Source organism: Hemicordylus capensis, chromosome 6, assembly GCF_027244095.1.
Source record: "Hemicordylus capensis ecotype Gifberg chromosome 6, rHemCap1.1.pri, whole genome shotgun sequence".
Classification (NCBI taxonomy): Eukaryota; Metazoa; Chordata; class Lepidosauria; order Squamata; family Cordylidae; genus Hemicordylus; species Hemicordylus capensis.
Genome location: NC_069662.1, coordinates 148,530,308 through 148,547,387, shown reverse-complemented (window position 1 = coordinate 148,547,387; position 17,080 = coordinate 148,530,308). Strand labels below are relative to the sequence as shown.

The window sequence follows — 17,080 nt, the reverse complement described above, 5'->3', positions numbered from 1 at the left end:
ACTGCTGGAACTGGCTCTGCTTTTGCATGTTCAGGTGGAGGCAGTGGTCAAAGGTGCCTTTGCACACCTTCATCTAGCGTGCCAGTGGTGTTGCTTCCTCGAGAAGGCAGATCTGGCCAGCTACCCATGCCTTAGTCATGTGATGGGTGGATTACTGGAACATGCTCTACGTGGGGCTGCCCGTGAAGAATATTCAAAAACTGCAGCTAGTACAAAATGCAGCAGCTAGGATTTTGCAGACAGGGCCGCGGCAGCTGGCCACATATTTGCTCATTTCAGATTAAATTTGGTAGCCTTTAAACTGCCATAAGACTCTTGGCTGGGCATGCCTCATATTTAACAGTTGCAATTTACTGCATGGTTTGTTTAAGAAACAAAACTATGGATTCAAGTATTCTAAATGATGCAGAAGTGTTCTGTTAGAACTATAATTCCTCTACATTTTACTATCCAGTGTGATACAATTAAAAACTTTTGCAGTCCATGGGCAAACAGTAGCAACAGTGTAAATATGAAGATTTGCTTTGCATGTGCAGAAATGGATTATCTCTGATTTATGTCCATAAAAATCTTGCATAGTCAGAAGGTGCTGTGTGTGTTGTATTAGGCGGGTGGGGGCAGAGTGTTCTGCCAGTCAATAAAATGCACTTTTGCACCTGAGTCAGTGTATTGACCTGCAAGTCATCTAAAGGCTGAAAGCTGAGTCCAGATCCTCTTGTTGCTTCTCTTTGTCCTGCCTTTCCCTGTTTCTGCCCACTGCAGAAACGAGTATCTTGGAAATCAATAGGAAATACAAAGAATTCTCGGGCAGGGTCTTCTCAGTGGTGGCACCCCAGTTATGAAATTCTCTGCCCCAGGAGGTACATCTAGCCAAATTCCTCCCACCTTTAGGAAACTGGGTAGGATCCCTTTTTTCCCTTTGACTTGGGTTAATCATCCGTACAGTGTGTGTCCGGGGTTTTGACCTGCTCTCTTTCACTCCCTTTTGCTCCTTCAGTTATTTTGCTTTGCTCTCTCTCTCTCTCTTCCCCCCACTCCTGCTCCCCTGGGTAACTGGCTTTAGCCACCTAATGGCGCAGCAGGGAAATGACTTGACTAACAAGCCAGCAGTTGCTAGTTCGAATCCCCACTGGTATGTTTCCCACACCTATATCAGGCAGCAGCAATTCAGGAAGGTCCTGAAAGGCCTCATCTCATACTGTGCGGGAGATGGCAATGGTAAACCCCTCCTGTATTCTACTAAAGACAACCACAGGGCTCTGGTTGCCAGGAATTGACACCGACTCAACGGCACACTTTACTTTCAGTTGCTTTTATATATAGTTGTGAGCTGCCTTGGCCTTCTGGGCAGATCGACGACTTGCAAATAACTTGTTCTACTGTTCAGGCAATAGCCACCACCAGCAATAGTTAACACCTGGATAATAAGCTCATGTTAATAGCAAGCTGCATAGACTGCTAGATAGGTTAGCCTATTGCAAATGAAGACACCTGTTCTCTGTTTGACTTTGGAGTTATGGATGGAGCTATAGACTTGGCTCAAAGTACCTGAAGATCGAAATCGGAGCACTACCAGATGGCTCTGCAGAACATGTTTCCTTAAGTTGTTTCCATGGCTGTATAGCATTCTTTAATACTCTAGGCAGTCACAAGTGTGGTTATGCTTTCTTGTATTTGTACATTACTGGAGATAATTGCTGCCTGTCAAGGAACAATTGTGGATATCTCACGGGAGAAGCGTTTCCTTTAATGCATTGGCAGCTAATCACTTTTTGTATGAAACATAATGTTTTATGCATTCGTGTGTGTTGTGGTATGTGTGTGTCCTGCTTCTTTTCTTTTACAGTTGTGTGCTTTGAGAATTTCCATTTTCTGATTTATAACTGCTGCTCTTGTTTTGTTTTTTTGTTTTGTTTCATTTATATTCTGCTCTGCCTCGAAGGAGCCAGAGCGGTGTGCATGGTTATGCTTATTTATGTTAGGGACATACATTTTAACAATAAATAAATGTGAGTTTCTGCAGTTTTTATTTTCTCGCCCTTGCTTCTCTTCTAGCAGTTATCAGGCTGCCCTGGATTTTTGAATCTTAGCGTTTTGTTCTGATTCAGTTGTGAGGCAGGATAGGCAGGCAAATGCACCCAGGCGGCCTCCCAAGTGCCTGGCATTCTGTGTGAGCAGAGTTGCCCTCTCCTATGCAATGCAGCATCAGCATGCAACCGTGGCACCTGCCTGTCCACAGGTCCCTGGTGTGCTAACGCTGCACACACAGGTGAAGTGACCCGGTTTAGATGTCACATTTGGTGTGTGTGACCCTGCATGGGTAGGGTCGCTTTTCCTCATACTTGGCATCTTGTTTAAATTAGACCTTGGCGTAACAATGCTCACTTTGCATTTTAAGCCTAAAGCAAACCATTCCAAATAGGCTTTTCAATATATTTGTGTGCTTCCAGGTGGGCAGAATGGGCTTCAGAGCTGTACAACGTTTTGCTGGATTTGCTGTATGAATTCACCAGATGCAAAGGCATCTAGCCGCGATGTCCTTCTTTTCCTTCTATGTCCTTCTTTTGGTCATTTTGCAGACTAAGCTAAGAACAGCCCTGCTGGATCAGGCCCAAGGCCTATGTAATCCAGCATCCTGTTTTGCACAGTGGCCCACCAGATGCCTCTCGGGAGCCCACAGGCAAGAGGTGAGGGCATGCCTTCTCTCCTGCTTTTGCTCCCCTGCAACTGGTATTGAGTGTTAAGATAAAATGAATATATAAATTCACAAAGAAATCTCACATAGTTTTGAGACAGAAATATATAATATAGTCTTAGGGGTTGCAGGTTAAATATCAAGGCATAAGCTTACATAAATGCACACTTAGCCAAATGTCTTTCAGAAAAATCTGATTTGGTGGGATTAGGAAGAGATGGCTCATGGTTATCATATCCTACAGGCGCGTAACAATGATAGGGCAAGGGGAGACAGTTGTCTGGGGGCCCCACTGCCTGGAGGAGCACCCCAGAGGCACCTCATGTGACTCCCCATTGCCCCCTGCTCAGCCCCATAGCCCCTCAGCCACTTGCCCTCTTCGCCATCTCTCCTGCTTGTTCTGCTGGCCGCAATCGAAGCAGCAGGCAAGCGGCAAAGAGCTCCTTTTCTCCCGCCTCTCAGCTGATCGGCGGGTGGGCGGGGCTTCCACGGAGGCCTCCGTGTAGGCCGCAGTGAAGCCTGAACTCCAGTAGGGCCCAAGCAAGCCAGGAAGGAGGAGGCAGCCAGAGTGGCCACCACTGTTCTCTGCAGCAGAAGACTCCTTGCTGCCCTGCCCAACCCAGCCTAGCATTTGCCAGGTAGAGTGTGAACTCCTTTTTGTGGTTACCTTTCCCGCCCCCCCGCCCCATATATAGGGATCTGCTTGCCATAGGGCTTGGATATGGGGGGGGGGGGAGGGACCGAGAAGTCTCTGGATATTTATTTTGAAACAGCTTGGAAAATTTGCTGACTTAAAAAAACTATCTAAAAAGTCCTATAAGTGGCTTGTTTCATGGCAGAAAATTGCAAAAACTTCTGGAACAGTATTTTATTAATTTTATTTATTCATTCATTCATTTATAAATGCACTTATGTTCAAGTTGTTTTGCAACCCAGAAGGTCTGAGTGAGAACTGTGAAGCATGTGTGGTGCTTTTATTTTATTTTTCTTGTGTGTGAACTGCTCCCCAATAACTTGCAGGGACTTCAGGGTAAATCTGGCCAACATGTGAATGCAGCACCTCCATTCCAGAGGAGATGTGTCTTAAAGGGCTTTAAAAGCCTCCTGTGAAAAACCTCCTGCAATCAAACTTGACTGAATTTGTTCAGAATTCTGAGAAAACAAACATAGGTTCACCCTGCATGGTTGAAAGTCTCCTTTGCTAATCTGCAGCGAGGGGCCCATTTTAATCATTCATCTTTCTAGTGTGTTCTAGGCATTAAAAGTAATACAAATGTATAGTACTCAATGTATATCACTATATATTGTGACGTGTGTGTGTGTGTATTCAGTGAAATGTATTTGCAGGCAGCATACTTATTTTGGAATATCAGACTTAAATCCTTGGGGGCCTGGGGTGTGCGGAGGCCCTGGACTTTGAGGCGCTGGGGGCCCATTTTAAAATCTTGTCTCTGGGCCCACTCCAACCTTGCTACGCCCCTGATATCCTATAAAGATTTATTTTTTCACTTTAACATGCTTGTGAAATTTTTCCTAGCCAGGAAGTTGGGGAAAACATTTGGAATACCAAACATTTTTAGAGGGATATCATTCACACAGGAGGAAGGTATGTGTGAAGGTATTTCAGTTGGCCCTAGGCTATCTCCATATGGCTGTGAACCAGGTATATTAATGTAACCTCTTTATATTAATCTGTTCCCATAAGGCACAATTTTTTTTCGGAAGGCAGGAATGATGGATAACTTTGAGAGGCTTTGACATGCAAGCTTGACAGCTACACTCGGTTCCTTGGTGGCCTTGTTCCCTAATCACATGTTGAAAGTTGGCTCTGAAAGTCATGATGCACATGCTCAGAACTTGTCTAGTATTATTACTGGGAGTTTAGCTCTAATGGGCCTAAGCTCCTTTCTGACCCGTCTTTACTGCCCTGCTTGTGTTTTGTATGTCTTGATCAAGTGAGAGGATAGAATGTCCATTCTCTCATTTGTTTTCTTAGTTTGTGAAGCTGCCTTCTACTGAGTCAGACCATTGGTCCATCTAGCTCAGTTACACAGATCGGCTTCTCTAAGGTTGCAGACAGGAGTCTCTCTCAGTCCTATTTTGGAGATGCCAGGGAGGGAACTTGGGACCTTCTGAATGCAGGTGCTCTTTCCAGAGTGGCTCCATCCATCTTGCAGTGCTCACATGTAGTCTCCCATTCAAATGCAAACCAGGGTTGGCCCTGCTTAGCAAAGGGGGCAACGCATGCTTTCTACCACAAGATCAGCTCTCCTCATTGTATGCACTGCAAGCAATTGTGTAGCCCTTTCCACTTCATGTTTTCGAAATACTATATTGCCTTTTTGGGGATTGCAGGGTGGTGTCAGTTAAACTGAATATGAGTGCTGGGAATTACTGGGATAATAATGCACTGTTTTCCCTTTCCCTGCCACTGGAATTCTGGCATCCCTGGGGAATATCTTTTTGTCTTGACAATCACATGGAATCCACCAGTGTTCCCTCTATGAGTGATTCCTAGATGTTGACTACAACTCCCAGAATCCCTAGCTGCAATGGCTTTTGCTTGGAGATTCTGGGAGTTGTAGTCAACAATGTCTGGGAATCCCTGTTAGAGGGAACACTGAAATTCATGTCGTTGCTGCTGCTGCTGTTAGAAATAATTTATATACCACTTTTCAACAACAAGAAAAGTTCTCAGAGCAAAATGTTGTCCTGCAAAGATGTTTTTCCTCTTTCTGCACTTAGGGTCATTGTGACTGTCTTCAAAAATCCTAGGGGAGAACTGAATTAGTTTTTCCTTCCCCAGGTTTAGGTCAGAGACTGTTATGTGACAAAACTGAGAATTGCTGTTCTCGTACTGTTTGCATATTAGATGGTAAGGGGGAAAGTTCCCCTTCTTCCTGATGCTGGGTTGTCCAGCCCACACTTACAGGGATTGTGTGTGCAGTCCTGCTTGTGGTGTATTTCTGTCTCTTCTCTTCCTCCCCACCCTCGGGCCACCTCCTCCTTGCATTATCCAGTCACCCCCATAATGCCATAATGACAGGCATTTTCCTAGTCTATGCTGATGATAACTTGGTTGCTTGCTAGACACATGCCCAAAAGAGAATCTGAGGCTGTAATCTGCAAGACTGTTTTGGATAGCCTTATCCATGGCTTCCTGGTGTGCTCTTGCATTCAAATACAGTTGTGACATCTAACTTTGATCCTTCAAGGTGCTGAGTTTGCACCCTCTGAAAGATATGCAACCCTTGCAGTGCAAAAAATAACTGCAGTATTTATAGGAAGAATTTGATCACAAAGGCCACTTAAAGTCTGTTTGTACTGACATATGACATACTGACAAAACCCCTGCTAACTTGGCAAAGAGGCACCTTTTAATGTGGTGATTCTCTTTATTTAGCATGGGGAGAGTAACTGGCCCTATCCACCCCCAGCACAGTACCTCCAGTGACTGTTGCTGGTGTCTATCGTATGTTTCTTTTTCGATTGTGAGCCCTTTGGGGACAGGAATCCATCTTATTTATTTATTATTTCTCTGTGTAAACTGCCTTGAGCCATTTTTGGAAGGGCGGTATAGAAATCTAATTAGTAGTAGTAGTAATAATAATAATAATAATAAAATCCAGCCATCCCAGGTCCTTGGGAAGGACTCAATGTCTGGATAAAACAAACCAGTCAATAACACCTGTCTGACTGTGTAAATAAACAAATAAATAAATAATAAAATATGTGGGAAGGAAGGATGGAACATGAAGGTGATTTCCAGCAATGGCTTTGTCCATGTGGAGTTGGTTTCAGAATCAGTTGATTCATTTTAAGCCTTTGGGGCACAGATGGCTTTATGCTACGTGTCTGTCTGTGGAACCTCATGGGCAATGCAGATAATTATAATAATTAAATGCTAATGTGTGCTGGGGTCTTTTGATCCCTGACTTCTTACACTGCCAAAGAGCGGCTCCAATCTTGCCAGCCCTATACTTAATGTGAATATTACCACATTCTCTCCTGGTTCTTGTCTTGCGTTTAATGCAGACATTCACAGAGGCCCCTTCCAGGTCATCCAGGTACTCTGTTCCAGAACTGAGTTGCTTGCTGCTAATAGAGCCTGATTGGAAATTGCATCTGACAGGTCCCAAGAAGAGAAGATGAAAGGAGGGTGTAGGCATGGTGAAGGATGCAGTGAATACAGCAGTGTATGCTAATGGAGGTTAATTTAAAAAGCACTATTATGAATTAAGCACTGATGAGGACAAACAAATATCATTAGTTGCAGGAAAATTAGTCATGCTTTTGGAGAAAGGAGTGAATGGAGTGAAGAGGGTGATTGGAAATATGGAGAGCAGGAGTTGGGGACTGGGCCATAGCTCAGTGGTAGAGCATCTGCTTTGCATGTAGAAGGCCCCAGGTTCAATTTCTGGCATCCCCAGGTAGGGATGGGAAAGGCTCTTGCCTGAAACCTTGGAGAGCTGCTGCCAGTCAGCATGGACAATACTGAGCTAGATGGACCAGTGGTGTGATGTAACATTGCTTCCTACGTTCTTATGGGTTCCCAAACTTGAGCCCTCAGTGTTTTTGGACTACAACTCCCACCATCTCCACTCACAATGTTCAAAGGCCTTTGGCCATTCTGGCTGGAAATTGTGGGAGTCATCCAACAACATCTGGGCACCCAAAGTTGAAAGTATTATGGGATGACTGTTCTCCTCTCTCAGTGATCATACTTGACTCTCCAAATGCACAGTGGCTTTAATCCTGACTTCTGCTCATGGAATTGATTTGCATTTATATTTATTATATTTGTATACCACCCCAAACATGTGTGTCTGGGCAGTTTACAACAACATAAAACAAATTAAAATAGAAATGAAAATCTTAAAACAATGTAAAGCCACAATCTAGTTAAAAAGCTTGGGTGCATAAATGTGTCTTTAGAGACTTTTAAAAGTTGTCAGAGATGGGGAGGCTCTTATTTCAGCTGGGAGCGCATTCCAGAGCCTTGGGGCAGCAACAGAGAAGGCCCGTTGCTCTGTAGCGACCAGGTGAGCTGGTAGCAGCTGCAGACAAACCTTTCCAGATAATCTTAATGGGCAGTGGGACTCATGACGAAGAAGATGTTCTCTTAAATACCCAGGGCCTCTGCTTTTCAGGACTTTATAGGTTATAACTAGCACCTTGTATTTTGCCCAGAAACATATTGGTAGCTAGTGTAGCTCTTTTAATATAGGAGTAATATTGTCTCTCCAAGATGACCCAGAGACCAACCTGGCTGCCGCATTCAACTGCAGTTTCTGGACTGTATACAAAGGCAGCCCCACATAGATCACATTGCAGTAGTCAAGTCTGGAAGTTACCAGCATATGTACTACTGTTTTGAGGTCGTTTATCTCAAGAAATGGATGCAACTGATGTATCAGCTGAAGGTGTAGGAAAGCACCTCTGGCCACTGCCTCAACCTGGGACACCAGGGAGAATTTTGTTTCCAGAAGCACCCCCAGAATGCATATCTAACCCTTCTGGGAAAGTGTGACCCCTTCTAGAACCGGCAGATTAAAATTGTCTCCCGAGCTCCGACTCTGCATAATAACTATCTCCGTCTTAAATGAATGCAGTCTTGGTTATCCCTCATCTGGCCCATCACTGCCTCCAGGCAGGTGTTTAGGGAGGTTATGCCTTCTCCTGATGATGTTGATATAGAGAAATAGATTTGGGTGTCAGCATACTGATAGCACCTTGCACCAAATCTCCTGATGATCTCTCCCAGTGGTTTCATGTAGATGTTAAAGAACATTGGAGAAAGTATCAAGCCCTGGGGGACACCATATAAAAGTTTTGATTTTGAAGAGCAAGAGTCTCCAAGGGACACAATCTGGAATGTCCCCAAGAGTTAGGAACAGAACCACTGCAAAGCAGTGCCTCCCACCCCCAACCCCCCAGACACTCCAGAAGGATACTATGGTCAATAGTATTGAAAGCTGCCGAGAGGTCCAAAAGAGTTGCACTCCATCTGTCAATTCCCAACTGGAGATCATCCATCAGGCTGACCAAGGCAGTCTCTACCCTATAGCCTGTCTGAAAGCCAGTTTGAAATGGGTCTAGATTATCAGTTTCCTCCAAGACTGCCTGGAGCTGGGAGGCCACCACCTTGCAATTACCTTGCCCAGTCACAGAAGGTTGGAGTCAGGACTGTAGTTGCTTAACTCCGAGGGATCCAAGGCAGGCTTCTTCAGAAGCAGTCTAATGATTGTCTCTTTAAGACAAGGAGGCATCCTTCCCTCCCTTGGAGAAGCATTTATATAACAGACATAATCAAAACCAAGACCAAGAACTACAGGAAGGAAAATCAAGGACAATAATTCTGGTCAAACATCAGCCCATATTTTAAAAAGCATGGATACAAAGGAAAATTAGTTGTTCACATCTGAAAATGGGCAGACAAGCTGCCAATCACATTGCCTTCTTTGCCCAAAGGAGATCTGCAGGGTGGAGGGTATCTGTAGAAAAAGCTCACTCTTGCTTTGATGTCAGCCTTTCCTCTGACAGGAGTAATGCAAATAGTGGTCTCCCTAAATGATCTTGGAAGCCACCTAATGGCACAGCAGGGAAATGCTTGACTAACAAGCAGAATGTTGCCAGTTCGTATCCCCACTGGTACTACATCGAGCAGTAGCAATATAGGAAGATGCAGAAAGGCATCGTCTCAGACTGCGCAGGAGGAGGCAGTGGTAAACCCCTCCTGTTTACCAAAGAAAACCACAGGATTCTGAGGGCGCCAGGAGTCGAAATCGACTCGATGGCTCACTTTACCTTTAAATGATCTTGGAGCAGATTCAAGTGGGTGTTTTGGTCATAAGGAAATAAGATCAGGCTCAGCTGGATCTAGACCAGCATCCTGTTTTACACAGTGGCCCCCACCGGATGCCTCTGGGGAGCCCACAGGCAAGAGGTGAGGGCATGCCATCTCTCTTGCTGTTGCTCCCCTGCAGCTGGTCCTAAGCTGAAACAGAAGTTCCTTCTGTTTACAGAACTTCATGTGTGGTTCCATGTCAATTTTGTCTGGTGATCACCATTTGTGTCAGAGTCACATGCCTCTTGGACGCTCCATTGAGTACATATATGCACTTCACCCTAGAAAATGGAGAGGATGGTATAATTGTGTGCTTCGTTTTTTGGGGCCCAGGAAGTTGGGAGGAGTAAAACATGGGGAAGCCTTTCCTCCATGTAGAAATGGCTATATGCTGCCCTGTACAACTTAACCACGCGGTTGGATAGGAGGTGGAAATGACTAATTGGGCATTCAGGGTTTTTTTTAAAAAACCACGTCTTGATGGCTGATAAGTCATTTTGTTTCCCAAATTGTGCAATTGGTAATTTTGCTGATATTATCAAATTGAATACTAATTTGTCATCTTCTCATTCCGGCACATATTTAAGAATTTCTATTGATATGATATGTGATGGATTCATGGCTGTGGGGTATTTGTCGTCTCTTAGGAAGCTGCCTTATACCGGGTCAGGCTATTAGTCTATCTAGCTCAATATTGTCTACAGTGACTGGCAGTGACTCTCCCAGGGTTCGGGCAGGAGTCTCCCAGCCCTACTTGGAGATGTCAGGAAGTGAACCTGGGACCTTCTGCATGCACACATATCTTATAATGCTCACATGTAGTCTCCCAACCAAATGCAAACCAGGGGGACTTTGCTTAGCAAAGGTGGTAGCAAGCATGAATTGTCCCAAGACCAGCTCTCCTCTTCTCAGGGGCGTAACAAGGCTGGAGTGGGCCCAGAGACAAAATTTTAAAATGGGCCCCTCGCTGATACACACACACACACACACACACACACACACACACACACACACACACACTTCGCATGCGACTTGCCTCTGGGGGCCCCTCGAGGCGTGGGGGCCCCCAGGCAGCCGCCTCCCCTTGCCTAATAGTAGTTACGCCCTTGCCTCTTCTTCAATTTTATTGGGGCCATATCTATTCCAAAGACCTTTAGATGGTCACAGGGCAGATGGAGTAATTAAGAGACTCCAAATGCTAATACTTTGGAAACTTATAATATGGGGAAAGTTGATGATTTCACAAGGAAGCGGTGCAGTCTAAAAGTGATTATATTTTGTGAAGATGGCTCTTGTGAGTCACCGCAACCTGTATTTCACACATAGAAGCCAGCTGTATTTCACTTGCACTCCCAACAGCTGTTCAGGCTCTGCTTCTCCAAGTGGCCTTCCTAGGGAAGGGGTCGAGGTGGAAAGAGCTACTGCTGCCAGAACTGTGCTCCTCTTCCACAGTCTCATTGTAAGTGCTTGTAGTTTAGGAAATTGTTTCTTCATTGGACTTTGGGTTCTAAAAATGGCACTTAATGGTACTCTTGAGATGTCAATTGATGGCTCTGAATCTGTGCTCACAATCTGCTTGTGTGATGCTACTTTGTTCTCTCTCTGTGGTTGCCTTTATGTTTAGTAGAGATCCACTCATTATTTGTTCTCCTGTCTTAAATGACCCTCGGTACTGATGTTCAGCATGTACAATCATGAGTGGGTGAGTTAATCTTAAGGGCTTAACAGCAAGGATGGTTGGCTTCTAGACTGTATAGCCCTATTCACATGTTCTGTTCAAATGCATATACAGCTTGTGTACACTATGCGCCTGTTTCAATATGTACACATTTACAGTTATGCATGTGTTACATTGGATGCACATACTCTTCCTACCTGTAGCATGCATTTGAGGGATCTGTACCCAGATGCACTTTTCCCTTGTGGCTCAGGTCAAGTGGAGACCATCACGCATTCTGTTTTGGATTGTGATTCTTATAGGGACACTCATCTTAGTTTAATTTCCCCCTTGTTGGCCAAACTTATAGGGCACCCCGACGATTTTTATTTGAAGTTTTTATTATCCAGTCCAGGTATCAATACAGTAGTCATGTACTGCTATAAAATCTGTAAATTCCATTCAGATTCTTAATAATATTTATGTTCCGATTAACCTTTTTTATATTTTTGCTTTGGTTAATCTGCTCTGTATATTGTTTGCTGTTGTTGTTGGTTGTTTTTTCTTTATGTGTAGTTTTGCTTTGTATTCTGGTCAATGACTGTAATAAAGATTGGATTGGATTCACTTTTAAAATGAACACATCTACACTCATTCACACAACAAGATGTACGTGTCAAGAGATACCTGAATGTATGAGTGGTGCAGTGTCTGTGAGGCTTTTGTGTTTGCTGTTGTAGGGTAATATGTCTGCTTTCTGGAACATACCCAAAGATGTTTGTGAGTATTTTTGGTGCTCCTAATAATTTAGGATCTAGAAATATGAACTCGTAAAATGCTTTACAGCAAGTTTCCCCAACCTGTGGTACTCTAAGTATTGCTGAACCTCAACTCTTATCATCCCCAGCCACAATAAATAGTAGTGGGGGGTGATGAAAGTTGTAGTTCAGCAACATCTGGAGTACCACAGGTTGGGAAAATACTACAGTATCTGTGTACAAATAGTTATAGTATATGTGACTTTGCAACAACCTTTGGGGTGAGGTCACCATTGTTGCTATGTTACTGAGGAAGAATGGAGACGAATACTGATTTGCCCAAGATCTCCTAGTCGGTTCATAGCTGAAGTTAGACTTGAATCCAGGCATCCTAGATCACATTGAATATAAACTGTAAACACTCGCAGAGGGTTTTGTTCATTTATAGCAAACAGCCTTCTAATTCAGACTTGCTGGAGCCCAATTACAAGTTGTGCTACAGATATGTAATTAGAATTTCAAGAGTAAGGGAAAAGTATACCGCTCAGATAAGCAATTTCTGGGACAAGTAGTTGCTTTAGTGGAGCTGTAAGCGAATTGCTATTTTACTGCCCATTAAAAAAAATTCGTCATGATATTGCAAATGCACTAGAAATGTACAGATGTTCTCAGTTAATTTACTGGCCAAACAGGTATGCATGTGTGGATACCTTGGCTAGCAATGCAGAGGAACAGGACAGAAGGGGTTGTTTAGAGGTGGGGAATTTATGTTTTGGAAATTATAGAAATACACAGCTTGCCCCAATTTCTCAAGGTTGAAGGCTGCAGATGCCTCTGTCCCCCGCAAAAACTTTCACAAGTCCACAATGAAATGTTGCTTTCCAGCCCAAAGTGAATAGTTACCTTCCAAGACTTCTGCTAACACCCTGCATAGCAGAATAGTTCTCTGGGTGGGCACGCCCCTTACTGACATGTGGCAGTCGCTCCTGCTAAGCTCTCTTATGCTCAGGGGCAAGGTTGAATTGGCGACTTGCCCATTGAGAGTAAAGTCTGAGTCACGGTGTTAAGTGATTTATTAAGTCATGGCTTTAAAAAAAAAGAATCTTTCAATTACTGCATTGTGTGTCTCGGTCTCTGGACAGGGTTTATTTTGGAGTGACTCATTTTCTTATGTTAACTTCCTAATGTATATTGTGCATTTGTTTTTAAAAAAAATTGAGATGAAGTAACATCGTAAAGATATTTGGTGTGCCAACGTCTTGCAATGCGCACACGAATCCCAGCGTTGCTCTGTTGCCACTCGGCTTTGACTCCATGTTTTGTCAAAGTGCAGCCAAATCATTTTCATCAATGACTGACTAACGGGAACAGTGGTAAATAATTATATTATTTGCACATTAATCATTATTATGATCATTCTACAAGTGCTTCAGAGCACTCATTAACTCTGCAAAGTAGGTCAGTATTATAACTCCTGTATTGCAGATTTGGAGTGAGGGGGGAAGGATGGGGGTGGACAGTTAACGAGGCCACTGTCTAAGGCAGGGATTCTCAACGTGTGGGTCCCCAGATGTAATTGGACTTCAACTCCCATAATTCCCAGCCAAAGGCCACTGGAGCTGGGGATTATGGGAGTTGAAGTCCAATTACATCTGGGGACCCACACGTTGAGAAACCCTGGTCTAAGGCTACCTAGAGCAGGAATGGCCAATCTGACACTCGGTCGCTGTTCTTTGATTGTAACTTCTCTCTGTCATCCCCAACAATAGTGGCCAATAGTCACGAATTATGGGAGTTGTAGTCCAGCAATCGCTGGAGGGCCTCAGGTTGGCCAGCCTTGATCTGGAGCATGACAGAAGTCATGTTTAAACTTGCACATTATGTTCAACATTTGTACAACCAGTGTGCAGTGTATACATGTACAGATCTGTACACCTATGGTGTTGAACACGGGTACTGCAGAACACTTGCTATCCCATTCATTTGAGAGGCCTGTGCCCAGGTTCATTTTTAAAAGGAATGCAGGTACAGTCATTCACAAAGCAACAAGTACAGATGTCTGTATGCTCATACAATAGAATGTCTGAATAGGGCTCTCTTTTACAGCTCACTCTGGTTATACTACGCTCTCAAATTATAAAATATCCTTTAAGCACATCATTATCTTGTGGTGGGCTTGTTGCTCTAGAGCAGGCCTGCTCAATTTAGGCCCCCCAGCTGTTTTTGGACTACAACTCCCACAATCCACATTGGCCACTAGCCAGGGATTATGGGAGTTGTAGGCTAACATCTGCAGGAGGGCCGAAGTTGAGCAGCCCTGCTCTAGAGCTTACTAAAAGAAGAGGGGCAGAAGAGGAGAATTTAAGACTAAGAACCAATTCATCCATTATTAATCTGCTCTGATATACATGACTATCCATTCACTGACTGGTCTACTTCCATGTGTAGTGCAATGTTGAAGAAATTACTCATGCAAGATGCTGTAGTAGCATGTAGACCTCTCACATGATGCACATCAAAGCCAATTCATTGCATGTGAGCAAACTCCAGGACTTCTCAAATGTTCTCTTTTGAAATCCAGTGCTGGTTTGGCATAGCACAGGGTTTCTTAACCTTGGGCCCCCAGATGTTGTTGGACTACAACTCCCAGAATCCCCAGCCACAAAGGCCAGGTCTGGGGATTCTGGGAGTTGTAGTCCAACAACATCTGGGGGCCCAAGGTTAAGACACCTTGGCATAGCATGATTTGGGGTGATCTCTTTTATAAATCAGCAGGCGGTTCTCCATAGTGGCCCCTTTCCAAGAAACCAGCTGCCTAAAGAGATCCACCAAGAGTTGTTTTTTAAAAAACTCTCTTGGTGGGTAATGGGGTCACCTCTTGCAAGCTTTAATTTGTATTGCTGTTGCCTGGATTTTATTTGCTTGTTTCTGTTTTAATGCACTGTCAGGTGGTGTTTAATGTACTTTAAAGATATGCTCTTGCAAGTAGATTCTGTATAGAAAGGCAACTAATAAAATTAAATTGATTAGTAATGTGGAGCAGCTATAAAGTCAGCTGTGGGATATGCGTTGGCGTCTGTTTTTTCTTCCAATCAGCAGCTTGCCCACTTCTCTAGTTCTTCTGAAGGTTTCACAAATTGATTTGAAGTATTTCCCTGCAAAAAGTGTTGTCTGCATCAGTCTTAGCTGTGCAGTTTTGAATTGCAGAACTGCAAGGTGCACGGAGGGCACCCATTTCAGGTGGAGTCCTGAGGCAGGCTTCCTTTCACCCAGCCCCATAGGAATCATAATACCCCATATGATGGGCCAGTGTGTCACGAGCAGCAGATCTCAAAAGCAGACTACTCCCAGAAGTTCCTGCTAGGCATAGTTCAGCAAAGCAATCCATATGGCTCACACAGCCAGTGCAAGTTGAGAGCTGTGCTGCTTAATACCAAAGTCAAACGTATCCAAGAGTTTAGGCCACATCATTGGAGCAGTAAATAGGTTCTGCTTCTGTAATGTCTGTGTTCAGCTGAGGATGTGTTCTGCTCATCTGATGACTTGGGTGAGTTTGACAAGCTTCCTAAGTGTAAAGTAGAAGAAGCATCCCAAATTCCCTAGCTCAGGTTAGCCTGAAGAGAAAATAGCAGAGACGAAGAGGAGACGGGAAATATATTCCTGAGGTCTTGTGACTTAACTCTCCAGGTCTGGCAATGAATTTCTAACCCAGTTCTGGCTGTGAATACGTTGCTCATGGCCCAGTCTGTATTTGGACATGCACCTGACCAATAGCAATGGTCCTAGGAAGGCTGTGTTAGGAAACAACTGCTTCAAGGAGTTTAGGAATTGCATTGCCCACTTTTGATCTTGTTGCTGGTCACAAACTGTATATGCAGCCTGTCTATTGAATAGTTAAAAATAAAGACATGGAGACTTGCAAGCCTGAGCACACATCTTTCCATTAACATCGCTGCCTAATGTCTTTAGGTCAATTTTAAATCAATGAGACTGCTTGCATGGCTCAGGACTATTTCCTAAAAGGTCTGCAAGATAGCCATAAAGGAAGCCAGTAATACAGGTCTAGATTCACAGGGACTGGGTGGATCAAGTACCACGGAAATGTGGAAGAATGCTTCAGGTGGCCTGTTTTACTCCTTGCAATGCCAAACAAGGTATCCCATTGAAAGGTAACCAATATATAATCAAACAAGGATGACAACTGAAAAGGGTCACAGTCTCTCAAAGTTTGGAAACAGATAATAGTAGTCAGAGACTTTACAAAATAGGAATGTAGGGAGCTGCCTTATACCACGTCAGACTATTGGTCCATCAAGCTCTGTATTGTCTACACCAGGAATTTGCAATGTTGGGTCCCCAGATGTTATTGGACTTCAACTCCCATAATCCCCTGCCCCAGTGGCCTTTGGTTGGGAATTATGGGAGTTGAAGTCCAATAACATCTGGGGACCCAACGCTGAGAATCCCTGGCCTACACTGACTGGCAGTGACTCTTCCAGGTTACACGCAGGAGTCTCTCCCGGTCTTGCCTGGAGATGCTAAGGAGTGACTCTCTTTCCCTGAGCTATGGCTATGAAAATAGTGGTCACATGCAGTCTCCCATTCAAATGCAACCCTGCTTAGCAAATGCAACAATTCATGCTTGCTACCAGAAATGACTTGACTAGTAAGCCGGAGGTTGCCAGTTCGAATCCTCGCTGGTATGCTTCCCAGACTATGGGAAACACCTATATTGGGCAGCAACAATACAGGAAGGTGCTGAAAGGCATCATCTCATACTGCGCTGGAGGAGGCAATGGGTAAACCCCTCCTGTATTCTACCAAAAGACAACCACAGGCTCTGTGGTCGCCAGGAGTTGATACTGACTCAATGGCACACTTTACCCGAAGACCGTCTTTCCTCCCTTAGAGGTATCATTTCCTTGTGGCATAAACGTCCATCATTTTTGCCCCACTGTTATCCCTGGTCAAATGGGCTTTCTTTGAAGCACTAATCCCCCCGCCCTCCGAAAAACAAAAAGCTACAGTGGGATAAGCATGCAAATGACAGAAAACAATGCGTCTATCATGCCACTTAACATTCTGTATAAAAAAAGAAGCAACCTGTAATTGTGCTTTGGGTC

At 44.1% G+C, this 17,080-nt stretch overlaps 1 protein-coding gene across 9 annotated transcripts in view; it reads left to right on the top strand.

The window, feature by feature from the left end:
* The window catches only part of PARD3 (par-3 family cell polarity regulator), a 766,284-nt gene that overhangs the window by 36,201 nt on the left and 713,003 nt on the right, over positions 1–17,080 (top strand). The window contains exon 1 of one of the 9 annotated variants that reach the window (XM_053261604.1): positions 3,317–3,333. The exons of the other annotated variants lie outside the window; for them this stretch is intronic. The gene's annotated coding sequence lies outside the window, so the exon portion shown is untranslated. Of the gene's footprint in view, positions 1–3,316; positions 3,334–17,080 lie in introns of those variants that run through there. 9 annotated transcript variants of the gene reach the window in all.